The following is a 10,640-nucleotide window of genomic DNA, read 5'->3' on the forward strand; positions in this document are numbered from 1 at the left end:
CATGCTCACTAGCTCGCTAGTTTGAGCACTCTGGCATGGCTTAGATGTACCACATGTGTGGGACATTTGGAGTGGGTTTATAAGCTTAACCTCCATCCTAGACATCACTGCACTGCACTGCACTGCACTGAAGGCCGAAACAGTACTGTCTGCGGTTAGTTATATATATATACATTATATATTTCGAGGATAAATCGGACACTTCAGACGCCGATGAAAGTCTGGCGAAAAATAAAAGTAACTTCTGCCCTCCTAGAAACAGGAACATTACCCTAGACAATTATATAGATTTCTCACAAAATTCCCACTTGAAGAATTACAAGTGAAAGACATCAAACGTTCCAATTTAACCAGAGGAATAAAATTCCCTACAGGAACTTAGAGGGGAATCTGAAATACTTATCTTCGAAGCTGACAAAGTAGGGGCAGTCGTAGTTATGGACAGCACATACTACGCCGATAAAATACTCTAAATGCTAAATGACTCACAAACATATGAGGAAGTTACGGCTAACAAGGACAAAAATGTTATGAAACTTATAAAGGAAACCTTAGGGAGAAAGAGGTGATCTACCTCTGCCACTTCGATTTTCAAACCAGTGGTTTCTACGGCCTTCCAAAGATACATAAAAGCAAGATCATTTGTCAGGAAGCTAAAGTCCAAAAGAAACCATATATTAGAGTTCTTAGGCCAGCAGATCTCAAATTCAGGCCCATAGTAGCTGGTCCTAGATGTCCAACGGGTAGACACAGTAACTTTGTAGACATCCTTATAAAGCCGTTTACTTTACATGTCCAAAGTTATCTGAGGGACACTATCGATTTCCTCATTTACCAAAGACAGTACCTGAAAGTACAATATTAGTCTCCTTTGACGTGACCAGCTTGTACACAAACATCAACCACAAACTCGGCATGAAGGTCATGGAATACTGGATCAATAAACACCCAGGGAGCCTTAACTCACGTTTCAGCAAGGAACTTATCATCAATTCAATCCTTTTAATATTAACGAATAATACTTTTACCTTTGATGACAGAATATTCCTTTAAAAGAAAGGTACTGCGATGGGAACGAAAATGGCTCGCAGTTATGCAACCCTTGTTCTCGGATGTTTGGAGAACGAATATACAGCCAGGTCTCTAATAAAATGGGTGAAGAAGAAGGCCATTATGTTTACACAAACTGGAGAAGGTTCTTGGATGACTGTTACATAAACTGGCCTTACGGTGAGGATAAATTAAAGGAGCTCCACGATATTCTAAACAGCCTAGACGACAGCATTCAACTTACTGCTGAAACTAACTGCAAAGAACTTCAGCTCCTTGATGTGATGATAAGAAAAGACAATATTCACTTTACAACCGATATTTATTATAAACCAACGGATTCATTCCAATACCTCCCATGTACATCCAGCAATCCAAGACACACTAAAAATAACATACAATACAACCTGGCTCAGAGGATATGTACTATTGTTGAGAACCAGGACATAAGGAAACAAACAAATTTTGCTGAGGAAACAATATCCAGCTGAGATCATTGATTACGGTGTAAACAAGGCCCTCACCCAAACAGAAGAGTTAAGAAGGGTGAGAAAGCAAGATAACGAAAAGAACCTCCTTTGCCTGGTAACAACTTACAATCCCAACAATCCGCAAGTATTTCAGCTGGTCAGGAAAACACTTGCTATGTTGAACCACAACTCCTCATTAAAATCCATTATGAGCAGGACTAAAGTAATTCACAGTCAGCAACAACCCAAAAACCTCAAACGGATGCTAACAACTCCTATTTCTCCAGACAAAAGGACACTGATCCGGAAGTTATAATCTGTAACCCAAAACGTTGCGGAACATGCCCCTATTTAAAACAGGGTAAAGAATTCACCTTCTCCGCCATGAATATAACATTTCGGATAAAACACTTGATGAACTGCACCTCAACAAACTTGATTTATGTAATAACATGTGCAGGATGTGGACATAATTATATAGGAGAAATGGGTGATGTCCTGAGAAATAGAGTGACAGTTCATAAACAACAAATTAGAGACCCGCACACACATATGCTGGGAGTCAGCAAGCATATTGATGAATGTGCTGCCGGATTGACTCCTCAGTTTACTATCTTTCCGTTTTACAAGATTTTCAGCCCCTCCAAGAGCATGAGAAAGAACAAAGAGAGGTTTTTTATTTTGAAATACAAACCTGTTCTTAATGATTTGAAATTATGCTAATTGCTCGTGCATGCTTCAAATTACAATAGACATTATAATTGTAATTACAAATACATCTGTGACGTAATAAATCAATAAACGCACTGCTATGCCTGAAGAGATGCAAAAGCGGTCAAACGTGTAGCGCAAAAGCAAAGTAAAAGAAGATTTTCGTTTTTCATTGTTTTAGTGTATGTATATGCGAGAAAAAAACAAAAAAACTACAAGTTCATCCCTACAAGCATGTTTTGTGGTCTTGTACGGAGAAACTTGTAGCTTATTTGTTTTTTTCTTCCATATATACTTCGCTCTACTTTCATGTATTGAGCACTGTTTTACGAAAAGTTCACATGTGTTCACATGTGTGGGACATTTGGGGTGGCTTTATAAGCTTAACCTCATCCCAGACATCAGCACTGCACTGATGAGGCCCAGAAGGCCGAAACAGTACTGTCTGCAGTTAGTTATATATATATATATATATATATATATATATATATATATATATATATATATATAGATACGTAGACTTGAACTAGGTCAAAAACATTTATTTCTTACTCCGAGTTTCATGCTTCTCACGAAGCAATCATCAGGCAACTGCCAAAAAGAAGGAATACATGGTGTTTTACAGTGATTTTGAAAATAACGGTAGCAATTCACTATAGGCTGGGGTGCATAGCAACGGTTAAACAATACAAACTGTTTCCAGTGAGCTGCTAAAAATAAGCCTTAAATAATTACGCTATTGAGAAGGAATTTCTTTGCATGTCTGCAACTTGTTACAAGCTCATTTCTGTTGTTAAGGGTCGCCAAATCTGGTCTACAAATTATATAGTATTTCTCCCACAGACATAAATTACACTTCTTCGTTACATTTGAATAGGATCTCGCATGCCTAACAATCCGCCATTTAATGTGATAGTCGACTTTCTTGTCTTTCAAACCCCATACATATTTACTAAGTTCAGTGGAATTTCTGTAGCGTTCATTTCTAAAGGAACATGTGTGGTTTCTATAACGTGATTTGAATGATGTGTCGCAAAGACCGATGTAAGTTTGCTTTGACTGAGATGTTGTGACCTCTGCTTATAGATGGTATTCCGCACGTTGCACTTTCCGTCTAGAGGGCAGGATCTTTTGTCACGGCAGTTGCAAGTGTTGATAGTTTGAGCGGGTGGATTTGATGACTTGTTAATGACGGCTTTATTTTGGTTGGAGATAATTGTTTTTACATTGCTCATGCAGCTATAACTAATTTTGAGAGTGTTCCGGTTGAAAATTCTGTGCAAAGGGTGTGATTTTGGGAAGTGCTTGCCGATTAGGGTGAGGAAACACTTTCCAACTTTTGTTTTGACGTTTTGGCTGTACGGAGGATTGAACCAGGTGATGTTTCTAGGCCTATTCTTGCGGTGTTTGGTTTCTGGAGTTGTTTTTCTGTAGGTTAGATTATATACGTAGCCGCTCTTGTTGAGTGCATCTTGGTAGGTTTCTTTCGCTTTATCAAATGATTCTTTGTCGGAAGAAATTTCTGAGAGGCGCTTGTTTATGGATTCCGGTATGTTCTTTAGGATGGATGGGGGGTGTTTCCTCACCCTAATCGGCAAGCACTTCCCAAAATCACACCCTTTGCACAGAATTTTCAACCGGAACACTCTCAAAATTAGTTATAGCTGCATGAGCAATGTAAAAACAATTATCTCCAACCAAAATAAAGCCGTCATTAACAAGTCATCAAATCCACCCGCTCAAACTATCAACACTTGCAACTGCCGTGACAAAAGATCCTGCCCTCTAGACGGAAAGTGCAACGTGCGGAATACCATCTATCAAGCAGAGGTCACAACATCTCAGTCAAAGCAAACTTACATCGGTCTTTGCGACACATCATTCAAATCACGTTATAGAAACCACACATGTTCCTTTAGAAATGAACGCTACAGAAATTCCACTGAACTTAGTAAATATGTATGGGGTTTGAAAGACAAGAAAGTCGACTATCACATTAAATGGCGGATTGTTAGGCATGCGAGATCCTATTCAAATGTAACGAAGAAGTGTAATTTATGTCTGTGGGAGAAATACTATATAATTTGTAGACCAGATTTGGCGACCCTTAACAACAGAAATGAGCTTGTAACAAGTTGCAGACATGCAAAGAAATTCCTTCTCAATAGCATAATTATTTAAGGCTTATTTTTAGCAGCTCACTGGAAACAGTTTGTATTGTTTAACCGTTGCTATGCACCCCAGCCTATAGTGAATTGCTACCGTTATTTTCAAAATCACTGTAAAACACCATGTATTCCTTCTTTTTGGCAGTTGCCTGATGATTGCTTCGTGAGAAGCATGAAACTCGGAGTAGCAAATAAATGTTTTTGACCTAGTTCAAGTCTACGTATCTATTCAAAGCTCTGGTAAACCCATTGAGCACTTTTAGCTGATGATCAATTTATCACGTCATTTCATTATATATATATATATATATATATATACGCTCACTGTTCATACAGTTTGAGCACTCTCTGGATTGGGTGGAGAGCCTCATAATAGGTGTTCACTATTGGCATAATGCTTCGCTCACTGCTTGCAGTTTGAGCACTCTTGTGACTCCACAATGCAATCCAACAATGTGTAACCGTACATCCTGTGCCCAAGTTCAGGAGTTGCCATAAAACCATTATGGTGACAACCGGGAGGGCACATTGTATACATATTGTATATTACGCTCACTGTTCATACAGTTTGAGCACTCTCTGGATTGGGTGGAGAGCCTCATAATAGGTGTTCACTATTGGCATAATGCTTCGCTCACTGCTTGCAGTTTGAGCACTCTTGTGACTCCACAATGCAATCCAACAATGTGTAACCCTACATCCTGTGCCCAAGTTCAGGAGTTGCCATAAAACCATTATGGTGACAACCGGGAGGGCACATTGTATACATATTGTATATATATACGTATATATATATACAGTATGTGTAATTTTCTTTTTTTGAGCAGAACATATTTCGTAGAGTGCTCGACTCAATCGATTGAGGCGCAATAACCATTGTTTTAATATGTTAAAATTGCCTGATGAGTGTGGTACTTGTACCATACGAAACAGTTCTGTAGTATTAAAACGATGGTTACTTGTGAAACCTAAACTTCTGTCATATATATAAATTGCACTCGAGCTTCTGCCTTCATCAGGGGTTTCTGCTTCAGGTATAATTACAAATGATTAAAGTAAATTACTGTGACGTAATAAAGAGAGTGATTTAGTAAGCACGTGCTAATTACTTATGGACATAATGTTCTTGCGTACTAGAGAAGAAGACCCTTTATAACTTATGTTTTTAAACATCGTTAACGTACGCACTACTTTATAAAGGTCTTTTGCGCTTCTAAACTCTAGCCAATACGTTTACTCAGTCCATTAGGCTGGAGGATTCTTAGCGTACTTTACCAAATATTTCCCTTTTGCGGACTAATTCTTTTTTCCGTTGAACAGTCATATCAATACGTTCAATTTGCTCGATAATTGTAATGGTGACGTCATTGCCAAAGTTATGAGTTCTAGGGTTAAGGAGGAAGTGCTCCGTGACTTCACAACTACAAAAAGCCTTGTTAATGTGGTTCCTGTAGTTGCTCAGCCGTATGTTGAAGCCTGTCTCACTCTTTCCAACATATTGTAAGTTGCAAGTGTTACATTCGATAATGTAAATATATATTAAAAATTCTATCTTCCTGGGTGCCTGTGAAGGTTGAGGTTATATTTATGCGTCTGCACCAGCTCCATTTCGGTTGGTTGCAGGGGCCACAACCACCCGTCGTGATGCCCTCTCCCGGCGTTTGACTTCTCATTTTGGCGCTCACAAGTGTACCTCGGAGGCTTTTGTGTCGTCTATATGCTATTAACAGTGGTTCGTGAAAGATGGGAGCTATCTATATATATGCGAGCTATCTATCTATCTACATATATATATGTATATGTATATGAATAAAGATGAATTTCTGGAGTCGGACTAGTTCTAAAACATTTAATTGCTACTCGGAGTTTCATGCTTCTAATGAAGCAATCATTGTACATGTATATGTATATGTATATGTATATGACTGTTCATTACCATATATATATATATATATATAGAGATAGATATGCAGACTTCAACTATGTCAAAAACATTTATTTGCTACTCTAAGTTTCTTACAAAGCAATCATCAGGCAACTGTCAGAAAGAAGGAATACATGAAAAAAAATACACTGCAGCAATTCTACGCCAGCGTCGTTTTGTGGTCTCCCGAAAATTCATAAACCTGAAAGACCACTCAGACCCATCACAAGCACCATAGGTAGCCCCACGTACGCTCTATCCAAACATCTTGTTTCCATTGTGTCCCCTCTTCGGGGAAATCGCTTCTCTCTCAAAAACAGCTCAGAATTTGCTCAAAAGATCCAGCACGTTAAGTCACTATTCACTTCCATTTGCGTTGATCTAGCTCTAACCATCGTCAACAAGGCGTGTTTATGGACTGAGACGAAGCCTCAATCCATAAACACACAAAAAAAGAACTTGGCCAATATCCAGCCATCTTAACCTCACGCTTGGTCAATAACCCATATATATCGCTATTTCATCTGAGGAGTGCCACACTTCTTGTGCAGTATGAGACTAGTTAGTAATAAAATGCCAAGTCAGACCTTGTGATGATCACATCACCTGGATTATATATAAAAATATATATGTGTTTATATTATATTTATTCTATTGCAAATCAAAAACTCCCGGTTCATCCGGATATCATGAAAAAATGAACAAATAATTATAAACAGAGTCAAAAGTCACAGATCACACCCAAACAAGGCCCTTAATGATGATTTAGTCGAAAAAAGTGTCGGGGAGCCTGGCAGTTTGAAAGCGAGCAATGGCCTTAGTATCACAGGATACCTACCTGTAAATACAGTCAACTCTCAGTTAACGGCCACTCTTGTAAGTGGACAGCTCTACTTACAGACGCGTTTTTACCTTCCACTCAAACTCTGTATTTACACATTCCCATAAGGAGACACTGTTTTGTAACTGGATGCAGACACTTTTGAAAATTACAATTGGAGTTTTCTTTTCTTTATGCTCTCTCTCAAGCGGACACCCCATGTAATAATAATTGACCCTTGGCAATATAATTTGTCTTTAATTTGCAATACAAGAAAAACTATGACCTTTGACAGAGCAACAGAACAGTGGGGTCGTAAATAGTTTCTTTCCAGCTCACCTCCAGGCATTTTCAAAAATACATCACATATCCATTCCCACAATTTACAACTAAGAAGTTCAACTCACAATTTGTTTATTCCTTCACCACTGTCTGAGGCAAGCAAACATTAATTAAAGCGTTCAAATTATATTTTGTAAACACAATGTATACCTATATAAATTAAACCTCCATAATTTTAGTATTCTATACTTTACTCATAGCAGGAGTTTAGATGTAATACACGGTTCGATGGAAAAGAACATCTTATTTGAACATATATAAATTGATACGGTGTTTAAATGAAGTAGATATATATGTACATACACTGTATGTATCACATATTTCCAAGTCTGGACTGCACTCAAGTAATCACAGCAACAATGCGTCACAGTCTTTGTTGTGTAAGGTGAAGAAACAAGCCACACGTGACATAAATTTATTTGAGGAGAATAATGAATGGTCCTTCCTGACATCTCAATGAGCTACGTTGTGGTGCAAGTCACTAATTTCGCAAAGCTTGAGAGTGGGAATTCCCTAGATCAGTTGCAAGGGAGGACTTGCACCAAGCCCAAACCCATTTTACGCCGCCGCACATTGATGCAAACCTCGGTACCCTCAGAAGATGCCTCTCACAGATCCTAACATAATCTTGTGGTAAACAGCTGTATATTACATCACACAAATTGATCAGTGCTGTTAAAAAGCAAATTATAGAGCATGCACAAATCGGTTTTGATCAGACATAATTAAACAATGGTTGGCTGACATATTTAAAGTAACTATAAGAAAGCACTGAGTGGTGGTGTCACATACATGTAGAGCAGATTATTACGGGAATACAGACACATTTCATTTATCAACAATCGATTGAAAAAAAGCTTAAGTAAGCGACTTGAATCGAAACTTGTTTAAGTCAGCTGATTTATTGTGATCAATGTGAACAGTCAGCCTTAGTCAGGCTTTTATTTTGTGCAAGGTATTACATGTGTTTCTTTGCAGTTTCGTTTGTACGGAACTCTCGGATTTCAGCACTGGATTAATTGCATGAATTTAACCATGAATCACTAAGGTGAATTTGCAAGTTGATACCGATACATAAGGATCTCCTCTAGAAAGTCACATCGCTGTAAACTGCATGTGTACAGCAATCTGTATACATCTTGAATATCCACTGACATGATGTTTAACGTCCCTGCAGCAAACACATATCCTATACTAAAGCAGGGGCACAGCAATTGAAACCAAGTAAATTAGCAGACACGTAGGAAGAGTTTTTAGCGGATTTATGGCTATAATTGGGAAAGATATTGATTTTAAAAAACCCTTCTTTAGAAGGGTCACTTGGGATACCAGTGAACAAATTTGTTTGCTCATTGACGGAAGAGCAAAACAACTAAGCGTTTGTTCTACACATAGTCAATGTGATTTAATCATGCAAGTTAGTCACTTTGTGATCAAAGGATAACAGCACATAGATAGATTTGTAATCAATCAGTACTGTTATATTAAAGCAATTAAGGGCATAGTCAGTCATTTGAACTACAAAACAAAAATAAGGCTACATTTACAGATTTGCTCCCACCGATAGTGATTGTAAATTACATGGAATTTTCATTTTTGCAACGGGGTAAATATGTTTGGTATGATTTGCAAAGAAGACTTTTTGCACTGTACTTGCAATAATTTGCTCTTTCTGTAAAAAATGAATTTTGGTACATTTAAGGTTGGTTCTCATTTAATTGTCCCGATCGTTTGGTTCGACGCTGTCACCTCAAAAGGTGGTCTTACGATTGGGACGATTATATGAGAACATTTCACAAACGATCGTTACTGACTTCTGCGATTGGGGGGAGCGACCGTGACCGCTTGGATCGCTGTGTTCTATCCGGACGATTGGTCGCAGACCAGGGCGATCCTGAACGATTTTATGAGAACTACTCTGACGCAGGGAGACGATGGAAGCGATCCAAACGGTCCCATGGTGCATCAATATCACCCAGAACTCAACACGGCCTCACAACTTGGTCAGCCATGCCTTTAATGGCAGCCAAATGTTTGTGTACTCTCTGTAAAATTCTAAAAAAATCTTAAATTTCCGTGTAATTTCAACTCGAAATGTGGCCTGTTGCTCTGGCTATGCCACTGTTTGCCATCGTGTGGTCGTACATCCTGTTTACGCTGGGTTTTTGCCGATATTCGAGCTTGGCAACGACTTATACAACAACTCTGTCTTGTCGTCGCCATGATGGTAGACCAGTGCAGACCACATATCAGCCTTCTACACTGAAGTCACTCAGGAAAAGCTCCCCAACGACCCGTCTACCGGACGATCTTTGGAATAATCTGGGAGAACTTGGAATACGTAAGCCTGTACGTTCAAGACATAAACGGAAGACCCACAATGCAAATGCTAGTGTTGTGGAAATACTTCGCGACTGTCCCCGATATATTTATGGCTAATGTTCGATCACTACAGCTTAAATTGGATGAGCTACACTCAATCACCGCTCTCCTAAGACCTGGAATAATATGCTTGACAGAAACATGGCTAAATGATTCGATTTCGGACTCTGCCTGCAATCTCCATAATTATGTTTGTTTTAGAAAGGATCGAGTTGGCAGACAAGGAGGAGGTGTCTGTGCATATATTGATGCTCACCTTCCTTGTAAACGGTTAATTGACCATGAAGATCATGAAGTCGAATCCCTGTGGATTTCCGTGCGCCCATTTAGATTACCAAGATCAATAACAAACATTCTTTTGGGTGTTGTTTATCATCCGCCTCACTTTGGTGCCGCCGAAAATCGCGTTCTTACTGATCATCTGATGAAAAATGCTGACCAGTTTCCCGCCAAGCATCCAGAAGGGCTAATTCTTATCTGTGGAGATTTCAACCCTCCAAGTACTGGCATCTCAGCACAAGTTGTAAAACGGAGGACGGGCCTATCGCAAGTCATCACGGTCCTGACAAGAGACTCCGGAACGCTCGACTGGGTTCTCACCAACAAACCTTCATTGTTTTGCCCACCCTCGCAGCTCCCTAAGATTGGACGTAGCGACCAAAATGCAGTCCTGATCAAACCTGACGCAACTCGCCTGAACCGCAAAACTGAGAAAAAATATATCATGAGGAGTGACCCTCGTAATAGTAGCCTATGCGCACTTGGGCGATGGT

At 39.1% G+C, this 10,640-nt stretch overlaps 1 pseudogene; it reads left to right on the top strand.

Annotated features, from left to right (window-relative positions):
• Positions 1-9,865: 9,865 nt before the first annotated feature.
• Positions 9,866-10,640, top strand: part of LOC138046231 (uncharacterized) — a 1,853-nt pseudogene continuing 1,078 nt past the window's right edge.

Source organism: Montipora capricornis, chromosome 4, assembly GCF_036669925.1.
Source record: "Montipora capricornis isolate CH-2021 chromosome 4, ASM3666992v2, whole genome shotgun sequence".
Classification (NCBI taxonomy): Eukaryota; Metazoa; Cnidaria; class Anthozoa; order Scleractinia; family Acroporidae; genus Montipora; species Montipora capricornis.